Raw genomic sequence first — 12,867 nt, forward strand, 5'->3', positions numbered from 1 at the left:
GGAAGTGGACCTCCCGTGTAGATAGGTCCAGGCTGAGGTTGATGGAGGGGTGAAGTGGGTATTCACCCACGAAAGCTCATGCTGCAAAACATCTGTTAGTCTATAAGGTGCCACAGGATTCTTTGCTGCTTCTACAGAACCAGACTAACACGGCTACCCCTCAGATATAGCTGTATGGTTTTAGAGGAAACAGCTCCACTGTTGCCTATAGTGGACTATATTCCTTGCTCTCCCCATTCGTACAGTCTGATATTAAGAATATTGAATGTGAAAGGAAGATACCTCAAAGTTAATGGGGCTTAATGAGAGTGCATGTCTTTTTTTGCATGGAAATTGCATATGATTGAGCACTAGTATACTCATGTTAGTGCTAAGGCAATCTCTTTTCAGAATACTATACCTAGGGGAAGGAACTACCAACAACCCTTTATAATTTCATAGGCAGGCTCCTACCCCACCTCCCCCAATCCCTCAATAATTTATTGGCCTCTTGACAATGTCTGTACCAGTTTTGCAATTACTTCAGAATACAACCTATGAGGTGTTGAGGGTGGCAGATTGGGATATGTCTGCAAATGGTGAACTCCATTTTGTATTATGTGCTAACCACATGTCTACAGTTGCCCAAGGCAGCTCATTGCATTGCATTCCAGACAGTGGTCCTGCCCAGGAAAGGTGCTTAACACATCGTTGAAGGACTATCACTGAGAAACCATCAAGAAGGCAATCAAGGGATATTGACTGTCTCAACTATTGACCCATCCCCATTAGACATCATGGGGGCATCTCAGGCGTGAAAGGGGCATCTCAGGACTATTGTTGTTTTTCAAAGATCTGTAACTCTTTAGTGCTCTGAAGAGAAAACTGACTATGGTTAAGAAATTCCTTTGCTAAGGCTGGGTTCCTTGCTTTCTGCCATATTTCCCCCCCAGGCTAAGAGAGAGCCCAAAGCCTAGCTGGAGTTCTGAGGAAGTGCATGTCAGTGACTGGGGGGACTTAAGAGGTTTCAGACACTGATTTGGGGGATTAGCGCAACACCCCATGTGCCAAGGTGGGGCATCAGCCAAGAGATCTGAGCCTGGGAGTGTGTCCTAGGGTTACTGGGCCAGGTTGGAACACCAAGCACCTGAACTGAGCACTTTACTTCACTGAGAATTGTAGGCATTCATCATTTCTTAGTGCTTAGCTGTTTGTGCATAAACTCAGTCTTGAAGGCTGATTTCAAATTACCATGATTCTATGACTGCTCTCCTTCATCAATGGCTTAGGGATATTGAGCATCTTTTCTCAGGTGTCGGAGTCTGATTTTGCTGATGTGACAGTATTTAGGATTCACAACATATGATTGTGATCCCTGCAGGACTTGACAATTGTGGAGGAAATATTTATCCGTTTTGACAACAACAATTAAGAGTTTAGTGAAATTAATTTATTACATCAAATTTTAAACAGGCATTAATAACTCTTTGGGTCGAATTTTCTCATCAGCCAAAGATGTGTCTAATTTCCATTTATGTTTTGTATGAAAAGTGCTTGAAAAAGATAGTTATATTCAGTTGCAAACTCATCTTGGTCAAAGGGTCTCCCAGGAGCAGGGGTAAGACCCCATTTGAGAGGGCCCCGAAACAGAGTGCCATTACAAGGTGGTGCACAGGGTTGCAGTGCCGGTGAGGTTTGGCCTGGCCACTCCTCCAACATGATGGAGGGGAAGCCAGGCCAAATTTGATTGATTAGCATTGACACCTGGTGCATGGGATCATAGCACAACTCAGGTTTGCTGCTGTGATCCTGTGTGCCAGGTCACAATGCTCAGAGTGGAGAGTGGGGAGACAGGAGCAGCTCTGTAGGACAGGAGCCACTGCTGTGGGGTGCGTGCTGGGCAGGTTCACTCTCCGAACACCACCTCCCTCATTCCCCCAGGGCTTCCCTTCAGTGTTTTTTCACCCTGGGTTTTTTGGAGGCTGAGGGGAGGGGGGAGTGCTTGGTTTCAGATTTTGCTCTGGGCCCCCAAAAACATCTGAGGCCTGCTTGGTCATGTGATGTATTTGAAAATGTTGATCAGAGCACAAGGTGGCACAGACAGCTCCTTTCTTAAAATGTATGATGGCTTGCCAGTTAGAACATAAGAATGGCCATACTGGGTCAGACCAAAGGTCCATCTAGCCCAGTATCCTGTCTTCTGACAGTGGCCAAAGCCAGGTGCTTCAGAGGGAATGAACAAAACAGATAATCACCAAGTGATCCAGCCCCTGTCACCCATTCTCAACTTCTGGCAAACAGAGGCGAGGGACACCATCCCTGCCCACCCTGGCTAATAGCCATTGATAGACCTATCCTCCATGAATTTATCTAGTTATTTTTTTAAACCTGTTATAGTCTTGGCCTTCACAACATCCTCTGGCAAAGAGTTCCACAGGTTGACTGTGCATTGTGTGAAGAAATACTTCCTTTTGTTTGTTTTAAACTTGTTTCCTATTAATTTCCTTTGGTGACCCCTAATTCTTTTATGAGAAGGAGTAAATAACACTTCCTTATTTACTTTCTCCCTCCTAGTCATGATTTTATAGACTTCTATCACATCCCCCTTAGTTGTCTCTTTTCCAAGCTGAAAAGCCACACTCTTATTAAGCTCTCCTCACATGTTGCCCTTTTCTGAACCTTTTCTAAGATTGCAGCTGATACAAGCTTTCCTCGAGTTCCTGGGCCCGAGTCCCTGCTGCCTTATTCCCATTGTGCACTGTTGTAATTTCACTGATGTCAAACTGGAGTAAGGCAGTGGTGACTCAGATTCTTAAGGTCTTTGAGCCTGGTGGCAGCATTTGATGCTACTGTTTAGGCTTGTCTTTTTAGCATGATTGCAGTCAGTAGCTGAATTATCTGTTTCGAATTATATTCATCACCAAGGCTGGGGATGGTTGCTGTGGCGCAATTGTCGTCATAGCCAGGGTTTTTTCAATGTGGCGTCTATAAGAGTTCTTTGCTTGGACCACTCCTTTGCATTTATAAGCTGCAATTAGGGGCCATCACTGGGAATTGTAATTGATTTTCATTGCTATGCTGATATTGCTCATATCTATTTAACTTCTCTGCCTTAGCAACATTCATGAAGCCATCAATGGATGCCATCAGCCCAAAGCAGCATGCACCCTGCTGATGAGGGAGGAGCCAAATAACAAGCAACCCCCCACCCCAAACCAACAGAAAAGGAAACAAGAACAGAGGCAGAAAAGAATAGGAAAGAGAAGGCAGGGAGAGAGAGACTGTACCAGCTGTGCTGGAACATAGTGGAAAGAGACATGGACAGAGAGCGCCTATCCTCCAAAATATCAATCACAAGTAGGGGAGAAGGGCTCTAGCAGAGAAAGGTTAGGAAGCATTTGCTGAGTGAGGCTTCCATCCTGGTGATCACACCTGATATTGAGCTCTGACATCCACCTTTGAAGCTTAAGAGCTTGGCTGTTATATTGTCATGGGACTGATCAATAGATAGTGTCTTAAGTCTGTCACCAAGCTATCTTTGTACCATCTCTGAAATATCACCAGGCTGAGACGCTTGCTGGTGGAGAGGGATTTAGAATGGATGATAAATGCTTTGCCTTTTAAAGGCTGGATTATTGCAATTCTTTGTTTGCAGGACGGGAGTTAACGACTGGGTTATCTGCAGAATGCAGCTTATACAGAATGCAGCAGCTCATATTCTTTCAGGCAGTTGGTTATTTCAACATAACATTCCCATTTTAAAATCTCTATGCCGGCTTCCTGTAAAATTCCATGTCAACTTTAAAGTCCTGCTACTCACTTAAAAAACACTTACTGGTATATTTGACGGTTTTGCCATCTTACAGTTTCTCCCTTGTTGCTCAACAAGGTTGCAATGGCAGGAAATTTAGTTTGTCCCTGTTATAAAGTTGAGATACTCCAGTGGCGAGAAGGGCCAGGAGCATACAGAGGCCAATCAGGGCCCATCAGGCAAGATAAAAAAAAGCTGGCTGCTTTTTTCATTGGCCAGTTCTGGGTGAAGTTGAGAGAGGGAAGGGAGACAGGCAGCTGTTCTGTCAAGAAACTTGGCCAGGCCAGGGCCCTGACTGACAATATTTTCCTTGGATCAGTGAAGGGCTATTGTTTTATGTTACGGCGTACAGCCTTTAATGCCCAGGTGGCCATTTTGAGTAAAGTGTTAATTTATTTTCTGTAATTCTAATGTGAGTTCACTCTGTCAGGGGAGCCCATGACCATTACATTTGGTTTATCCATTGCTGTTGGGTTTTTCCTCACAGCTCCAGCTGCTACACCTTTCCCCATTCTCCCTTTGCTTTTCCTCAGTCACTTTGTCATTATACAAATTCTGGAATAGATTCTCATGTGTCCAAGATTTGCTACCGAGAATAACCAAAAGGCATTTCAAAAGAACTTTTACAAAAGGGAAAGGCCAAAATGCTACTAAAGGCACCAAATAACTTGTTTAGTGCCAAGGCAGAGTTTTGCTCCATCTTAAAAAAGATTTTTGTGCATGGCAACAAAACAGATAATTCCTTCCCTCTCTCTTCCCCAAACCCAGAAAATATTAAATATGCTAAAGCTAATAGAAAATTGCATACAAGTGTCAGAGAAATTGTTCTCCCACCTTCAATATAACATAACTCAGCGACCGAGCAGAAACTGAGCCATTTCTATTAAATATTTTTTCCATTTTTAAAGAAAACAAAATATTAGAAAGTAACTTTGTTTGCAGCTAATCATCCTCACTCAAAAAGTGTCAGGAACTGATTACCTGGAGTTGCCCCAGTAGTGGTGCAACAAAAGGAAATGTTAAGGAAAGTTCAGCATACACAGAGCTTGTATCTACAAATACAGGTACATAGTTTTGCTGCCCAGCCAGCTATTAGAAATATTTATTAGAAAGTCACTTCCCTTTGAAGATATTCTCTTTGACTCAATGGGAATTTGGTTCCTTCTCAGGCTGATTATACGGGGAGCTCTAACAAATTTTCACAGAATAAAAGACTTTGTACCTAATTGAGGAAAAATATCTCAGTAATTTATGTGGGAGAGATAAATAGCTGAATATCATGTATTAGCTTATCTGTTCTGTATTTTTGAATTTCTCAAAATTGTTACATGGTGCTTCCCAACTACTATGAAATTAGCAAAAATCTGCTCTTGTGCAGTTATTCACTGATTCCAATTCTCTGAAGTTGCCCAAGCTGATTCACTACTGGCTATTGACTATTTATTATATTGAAAAGGTCATGCAACGCCATGTTCTAGCTACAGTGGAAACATTCTAGATTTCTCTAGTAACCTATTGTAGGGGAAGGATAGTCCAGTGGTTAGGGTACTTGTTTGGGAGCTAGCAGAGCCTGGTTCAATTCTCTGTTCTGCCATGGACTTCCTGTGTGACCTTAGACAAGCTACTTAGCCTGTCTGTGTGTCAGTTTCACATCTGTAAAATGGAAATGTAGTGGGTTAGCAGTCATCCCTCAGGCTCAGAGAGAGGCTGCTATGGCTTAAAAGTCAATTAGCAAGTCACTTCTCTGTAGCCCCTTAGGGGAAGCTTAGCAACAAATCTTTCTTTAGCTTAGCCTCCTGGCCAGGATGGACAGCCCACACAGTCTGGTGCTCTGAGCAGGACAGAGCAAGGAGCAGCTTTTAACCCAGCCTTGTGGCTAGGGCAGACAGCAAACACAGTCAGGCTCAGCCCTCTGGGTGGGCCAGAGCAATAGGCTATCTTTAGCCCAGCTCTCTTGCTGGGGCAGAAGACAATTGCAGTCAGGCTCAGTCCTTTGGGTGGGGCAGAGCAGCAACAGTCTATAGCCCACCTCCCTGGCTGGGCAGTCACAGACAAACACAGGTCATTCATACTAAAGTGGGGAGGGGGTAGGCAGCAGAGGGTAGGGGGACTCAAGCCCACCCTACTCCACCAGGTCCCAGCCCAGGGCCCTAACAGCAGAGGAAGTGTCCCTCACTGACAGAGGGAATCCCACCAAACCACGCTGATTTGCACTATGGCAGCAAAACCAGACTAAAGTCTGGTTTCCCTGAGCTACTTCCTACCACAGTCTGGGGATCGGGCTCCATAGTGCAGGAGCCTTCCCTCTCCTCAGGGTACTCAGACAGCAGCCCCAGCAGCTCCTTGAGGTACTTGTCAGATGGCAGCTCCTCAGGGTCCTCCTCCAGGGGCAGGAGTTGGTGCAGTTCAGCTCCTGGTCCAGGCATGGCTGGATAAACTCTCCTGTGGATCCAGGGCTATTAGATTTTATGGGGCTCCTGGAGGTTTGGAGTGGGCTCAGGGCTGGAGCAGAGGATTGGAGTGTGGGAGGAGGTGCAGCTCCAGCTTGGAGGGTGGGCTCTGGGGTGGGGCCAGGGGGTTGGGGGTGCAGAAGGAGGTTTGGGGTGCAGGCTTTGGGTGGGAGGCACTTACCTAGGGCAGCTCCTGGCCAGTGGTGCAGCAGGGCTAAGGCAGGATCCCTGCCTGGCCTGGCTCCACGCTGCTCTGATTCCCAAGGAGGCCGGTATGTCCATCCCCTAGCAGAAGAGCCAGGCCGCTCTGCACGGTGCACGCTGTCCGTGCCCACAGGCGACACCCCTGCAGCTCCCATTGGCTCGGGAACCTGTGTCCAGCCCGTGGCGCAGAGACTTGCTGCAGGCTGGATGAAAAGAAGCAGTGGGTTGTATCTGGCCTGCGGGGCCCCCCTGTAACAATAAAATTGCTCCCCCCATGGGGGTCCCCTGGGTAAGAACCAGCATTGTATATTGCTAATGCTTTAAGAGGCATTGGAAAGGATTTCGGGAGGGCTGAAGGTGTGAGTGTGGAATGAAAAATTCCTTTGCAGGTTGCGAGAGGCCGAAGGGGGAGGAAGGGAGAAGAGAACAGGTTAACTCAATGCCTCAGCTCAGTCCAAAAATAAGACGCAGCCTCCAGTTCAAGGTCATGGCGCTCGAACAGACTCTATGCAGCCAAGAAGCCTGCAGCCATATTTGTATCTTACCCAACCCCCAGCCAACCATGAGAAAAGAGAAGTAAGTTGAACAAGACTGCAAGGGATTGCAAAAACTCATGAGACGGTGAAGGCCAGTGAGGCGGGGAAAAAAACAGTTTTGCGTCCCTGAAACCGGTGTGTTTTGGAAAAGCTAAGGAAGCTGCAGAAAGCCGGTTTGGACTGGTACAAAGAGCATGGGGGACAGAGGTCCCTGGATGAAACGCCCCAGAAGAACCCAGGGCTTAAAGCCTCCCGAGAGTTAAAGCCAGTCGGAGATCAACAGTGGACCCTGGATGGCCTGTGCACAGGACAGAACTCACATCCACCCTTCCTCTCTTCTGATGTTACATCCAGGCTTGGTCAGCCTCGGGTTGTGCGGTGTGAGAGTATGAAAGTAGGTTAGAGCACGGGCACTAACACTTTCTTTCTTCCCCTGAGCGACGTGGGGAGCACCCAGCACTCACCGCTGTTATTTTATTAATAAAGCTTTAAAATTTAAGTATCAGAGGGGTAGCCGTGTTAGTCTGGTTCTGTAGAAGCAGCAAAGAATCCTGTGGCACCTTATAGACTAACAGATGTTTTGCAGCATGAGCTTTCGTGGGTGAATACCCACTTCTTCGGATGCAAGCAGTGGAAATTTCCAGGGGCAGGTGTGTATATATAAGCAAGCAAGAAGCAGGCTTCTTGCTTGCTTATATATACACACCTGCCCCTGGAAATTTCCACTGCTTGCATCCGAAGAAGTGGGTATTCACCCACGAAAGCTCATGCTGCAAAACATCTGTTAGTCTATAAGGTGCCACAGGATTCTTTGCTGTTTCTTTAAAATTTAGTCACTTGGTGTGCTCCTCCATCTCCTCCCCTAATGATCCTGTGGCCTCAGCCTGATCACCTGACGCCTCAGGCAGATTGGTAACAAAAATCTGTCATATTTTTGGTGGAGAATGCAAGGCCCTGGGCTGCAGCCCCTAAAGCCCCTGCATTAATCCGGCCCTGGGTCCAGGGGCCAGAGGCATCCAACTCCTTCCCTGGCTCTCCCACAACTGATCTGGAGGCCTGCCTCCTATATTTCCTGTTCTGCCTCTCTGCTTCCAGCAGGAGGGGCAGGCCCAGCCTGGCTCCATCCCTCAGGGTTTGAGAGTGGTTCCTCCCCCTCAGGCTTAGAAGGAGGCAATTCTGCCTCACTCCACGGGAGAATTCTTCCTTACTTCCCAGGGGTGTTGTAAGGATAAGCAGCTTGAAGTTTATGAAGTGCTCTGAGATCTACGGATGAAAAGCACTCCATGAGAAATAGGCATTATTATTAGGTTTACATGAGTGTCACCTGTGTAAGAAACCATGACACTACTATTAGTAGCAGCAAGAACGATCATCTGCAGGAAGGGGGGTGGGGAGAAAGATTGGTCCTTCTTCTTTCCTGGAATGTGTGTGGCAAACTTAAACTTCTGTAACTCTGGTATACATTATGTGGGAAGAATAGCTAATATCTCTGAACTCTGGGTACTTTTCTCTGACTATTTTAAAAACATGGTTACTCCATAGACTTGTAACACTTCCCTTGGTCAAATCTCAGAAATCAGAGTAGCCCCAGAAACCATTTAATGTGTCATCACCAATGACATATATCTTTTACAGTTGCACCCTAATGGGGGTGGGAAGCTAAAGAGTCAGTCCCTAAGAGAAATTCTGTGTGTATATTCAATATGCTGCATAGTTGAGGAATTGTTGGAGTGATAGTGGGTCTGTGCCAGCCTAGATCTCAAACATCTGAACAAATGTGTCATGGTTCCAGATGGAATGATAAACTGTCACCTCTGATGACATAGGTGACAGTGCCTTCAAAAAGGCATATTTAGATACTCTCGTCAGAAAATGCCACAGCAGATTCCTCAAATCTGTGTATGCTAATAATCACTTTCAATATAAATTACTTCCTCTAGTCTAACTGTGTTCACAAGGTTCTGTACCAAATCTTTCATATTTTAGTGTTGATTGCAGTGCTGAGAGATAGAAATTCCTCATATGTACCTGTTTCTTAATGACTTACTGAGATGAGTGCTTTGAAAAGAGAGAGCTGACTCCCCTGTAAATATTTTCTGACAGCAAAGATTTCTAATCATTCAGGAGAAGAGACCATCACCATCCCAGATTATGCAGAATCTCGGAATAATCATAGCAAGGTACCTGAAAATCTCTTCACCATTCAGCAAGGTATGATGTATCCAAATTTATCTGGCAGAGGATGCTGGTGAACATCCTGGACATGCTCATTTCCTGCTGCAAGATCTTAACACAGGTTTGACTACAAAAGAGACTAATACAACTGTTCTTGTTAAGTTATTAATAATTTGTGCTACAGTGGCACAAGATCGGGGTCCCATTGTGGGATGTTAGTTACTCAAGATAGTTAAGACCAAAGCAGATTGTGAAGAACTTCAAAAAGATCTCACAAAACTAAGTGATTGGGCAATAAAATGGCAAATGAAATTTAATGTGGATAAATGTAAAGTAATGCACATTGGAAAAAATAACCCCAACTATACATTCAATATGATGGGGGCTAATTTAGCTACAACGAGTCAGGAAAAAGATCTTGGAGTCATCGTGGATAGTTCTCTGAAGATGTCCACGCAGTGTGCAGAGGCGGTCAAAAAAGCAAACAGGATGTTAGGAATCATTAAAAAGGGGATAGAGAATAAGACTGAGAATATATTATTGCCCTTATATAAATCCATGGTATGCCCACATCTCGAATACTGTGTACAGATGTGGTCTCCTCACCTCAAAAAAGATATTCTAGCACTAGAAAAGGTTCAGAAAAGGGCAACTAAAATGATTAGGGGTTTGGAGAGGGTCCCATATGAGGAAAGATTAAAGAGGCTAGGACTCTTCAGCTTGGAAAAGAGAAGACTAAGGGGGAATATGATAGAGGTATATAAAATCATGAGTGATGTTGAGAAAGTGGATAAGGAAAAGTTATTTACTTATTCCCATAATACAAGAACTAGGGGTCACCAAATGAAATTAATAGGCAGCAGGTTTAAAACAAATAAAAGGAAGTTCTTCTTCACGCAGTGCATAGTCAACTTGTGGAACTCCTTACCTGAGGATGTTGTGAAGGCTAGGACTATAACAATGTTTAAAAGGGAACTGGATAAATTCATGGTGGCTAAGTCCATAAATGGCTATTAGCCAGGATGGGTAAGAATGGTGTCCCTAGCCTCTGTTCGTCAGAGGATGGAGATGGATGGCAGGAGAGAGATCACTTGATCATTGCCTGTTAGGTTCACTCCCTCTGGGGAACCTGACATTGGCCACTGTCGGTAGACAGATACTGGGCTAGGTGGACCTTTGGTCTGACCCGGTACAGCCGTTCTTATCTTCTTATGTTCTTATGTGCTGTGGAAACATACAATCAGAGGCAATTCTTGTACTGAAAAGTTTACATTTGAAATTGACAAGACTGACAAAAGGCAAGAAAGGAAAAAGACCAACTCAGTAGTGGTGCCAGGAATAGAACCCAGGGGTCCTACTGTTTAGACCAGACCCTTATCTATTAAGACACACTGCCTCTCAAACTAGCTTTTTATTCTTTCCACTCTGAACAACCCAATTCAGCTACACCAAAATACTCTTCTTGTTGAGGTGTTGGAAGGTAAAGTACAATTGTCTCTTGGACATCAGATCTCAGCATCTTAGAGAGCTATAGTACATAATACAAGCCTCCACACTCGGGAGGCCTACTATAGTCTCCTATTGGTTCAGAGGATATCTTAGCTAGGAATAAGAGCTATCAGACTGGCCCTGAAACAGTGGGAAGAGATTCTTGGGAGAAAACACATATTTGCAACACCATAGTAATGGCATACCTAAACAGGCAGGGAAGGATGTTCTTTCCCAACTAGACAAAGAAACCTCTTTTTATTTTGAATGTTCTACATCACAGTCTCTAACTTGAGAAAGGATTGGCTAACGCTCAACCAATGGGCATCTCAACCTCACAACATTCCAGAATATAAGACACATGTTCATACTTCACACATGTTCATACCACACGCTTCTGTGAACACCTTTTGGCAGAAAATGATCTTCATCCTCAATGTGTTGAAAATGAGTTTCTTGCTCATTTTCAAAAATATTTCACTTATGGACAAAGCTGTTCTTATGTGGGCTAATATCCCAGCCTATGTGTATTTTTACTGATGACAATATCCCACTGGGAGAATTGAGGGACATACATATATTTATAGTTCTTAAACTGTATTGAATAAAAAACCTACTGTTTTTATGTATTTATCATTCAGTTTAGTATTAATATTATTTATCTATTGTATGCATAGGAGCAGTTTTCAGAAACCCCAGTCATGGATCAAGGCCCCATTGTGCTAGATGTTGTATGAACACAGAACAAAAAGACTGTTCCTGCCCCAAAGAATGAGTTTGACAGTTGTGGAAGTAATCAGCTGGAGAATTTTTCCAACCAACTATATGGTTTGAAGTTCTAGTGTGCAAAATTGATAATTTCATCCATTGTCTCCCTTTCTGGCAAAGGCATTAACAGAGAATTGCAGATGTGTTGTAGTTGGAATAATGGTATCATAACAGATGCACACAAAACATATCTTAACAATACACATGTTCCAAAACGTGGGGAATGGACAAAATACCATGAAACAATACTACTACTTAGTGCTTATATAACCTCCGTAGCCCTTTCCCAACACTAAGCCTCACAGCACCTCATGAAGTAGGCATCATTATTCCCATTATAATGATGGGGAAAACTAAGGCACAGTCTTTTCTAAAGAAACACAGCAGAGCTAAGAGGAGAACTCAGGTCTCCTGACTGCTTAGCCAATACCCCATCCACCAGATCGTGCTGCATTCCTGACTGACACTCTGATGCAGAAAGGCAACATGAACATTTTCTTTTAGAGTCTTATGACTCAGTCAGGATTATTAACTATCTGAAAATCCCTGCTGAGGAAAGTATTGACACCCATAGGGCTCTTGGCAGAAGCACATGAAAAGTAGTTGTCCCTCCCTCAATTCTGGTTGATAATTACTTGCAGTGCTGGAGGAAAGCTGAAAGATGTGTGGCTGGAGTTAATGCTGATAAGGGAAAATTTGGAGATTCTCGATTCTAAAATTAAATCTAGAGACTCCTTATTAGAGTTGCTATGTTTATTTCTCAACAGAATGGAGCAAACGTGAGATGTTGTTCACAGTCTGTTACAGAAAGAAATAGTATCAGGAGTTAGAAAAGGATAGTCTCGGAATCTGCCTGTAATTCTCTAGGTTCAAACTGAAACTTCATTTACAGACGTTTTACAACTAAACAGAAAGTTAGAACATCCACAAATGTGATTAAGGGTGGTAAGTTAAGGTTAATAAATCCTCTCATAGATTTCAAGACACTCTGTACTATTAGAGGGGTATTTGAATTATTTGAGCAGCATTTGACATTTCTGCAGCTTTCTTTCCACTTTTTGCAAAGGCTTTAAAAAACGGTATTCAGAGATCTCCAGCTATTCAAATGGGTTTGATGCAGGGAATGTATTTGATGCTGAGTCTGCAGGCTAAAGGGAAGAGACTCGTCTTAACATGATGTTATAGAGAGGAAAACTTACAGCAGGAGGCCATTTCCAAACTAAAACAGAGAGCTGAGTATTAGGGTAACTAAAGATCTAGCAAAATGAGCAATGAAATATCGTCATTATTTTTTGTTTTGTTCTTGTTCTGCCCTATGCTTATGCTTTTTGCTCCCCCCTGCAATGCAGAAGACCTATTAAGTGCATCCATTTATTGCTGTTTGATGACTGTTGCAGAGGCTGGTGAATTAGATACTGCTGATCATTATTTTTTGCAAAGATTCTTCATGTGAGAA

At 43.9% G+C, this 12,867-nt stretch overlaps 1 long non-coding RNA gene across 1 annotated transcript; it reads left to right on the top strand.

Moving 5' to 3' along the window:
* Positions 1-1,823: 1,823 nt before the first annotated feature.
* On the top strand, positions 1,824-11,784 carry LOC120392759. Its single transcript, XR_005591778.1, has 3 exons — positions 1,824-1,868; positions 9,105-9,276; positions 11,321-11,784. It is a non-coding gene; the product is annotated as an uncharacterized LOC120392759 (long non-coding RNA).
* Positions 11,785-12,867: the final 1,083 nt, after the last annotated feature.

This window comes from Mauremys reevesii, linkage group 1 (assembly GCF_016161935.1).
Source record: "Mauremys reevesii isolate NIE-2019 linkage group 1, ASM1616193v1, whole genome shotgun sequence".
NCBI classification, from domain to species: Eukaryota; Metazoa; Chordata; order Testudines; family Geoemydidae; genus Mauremys; species Mauremys reevesii.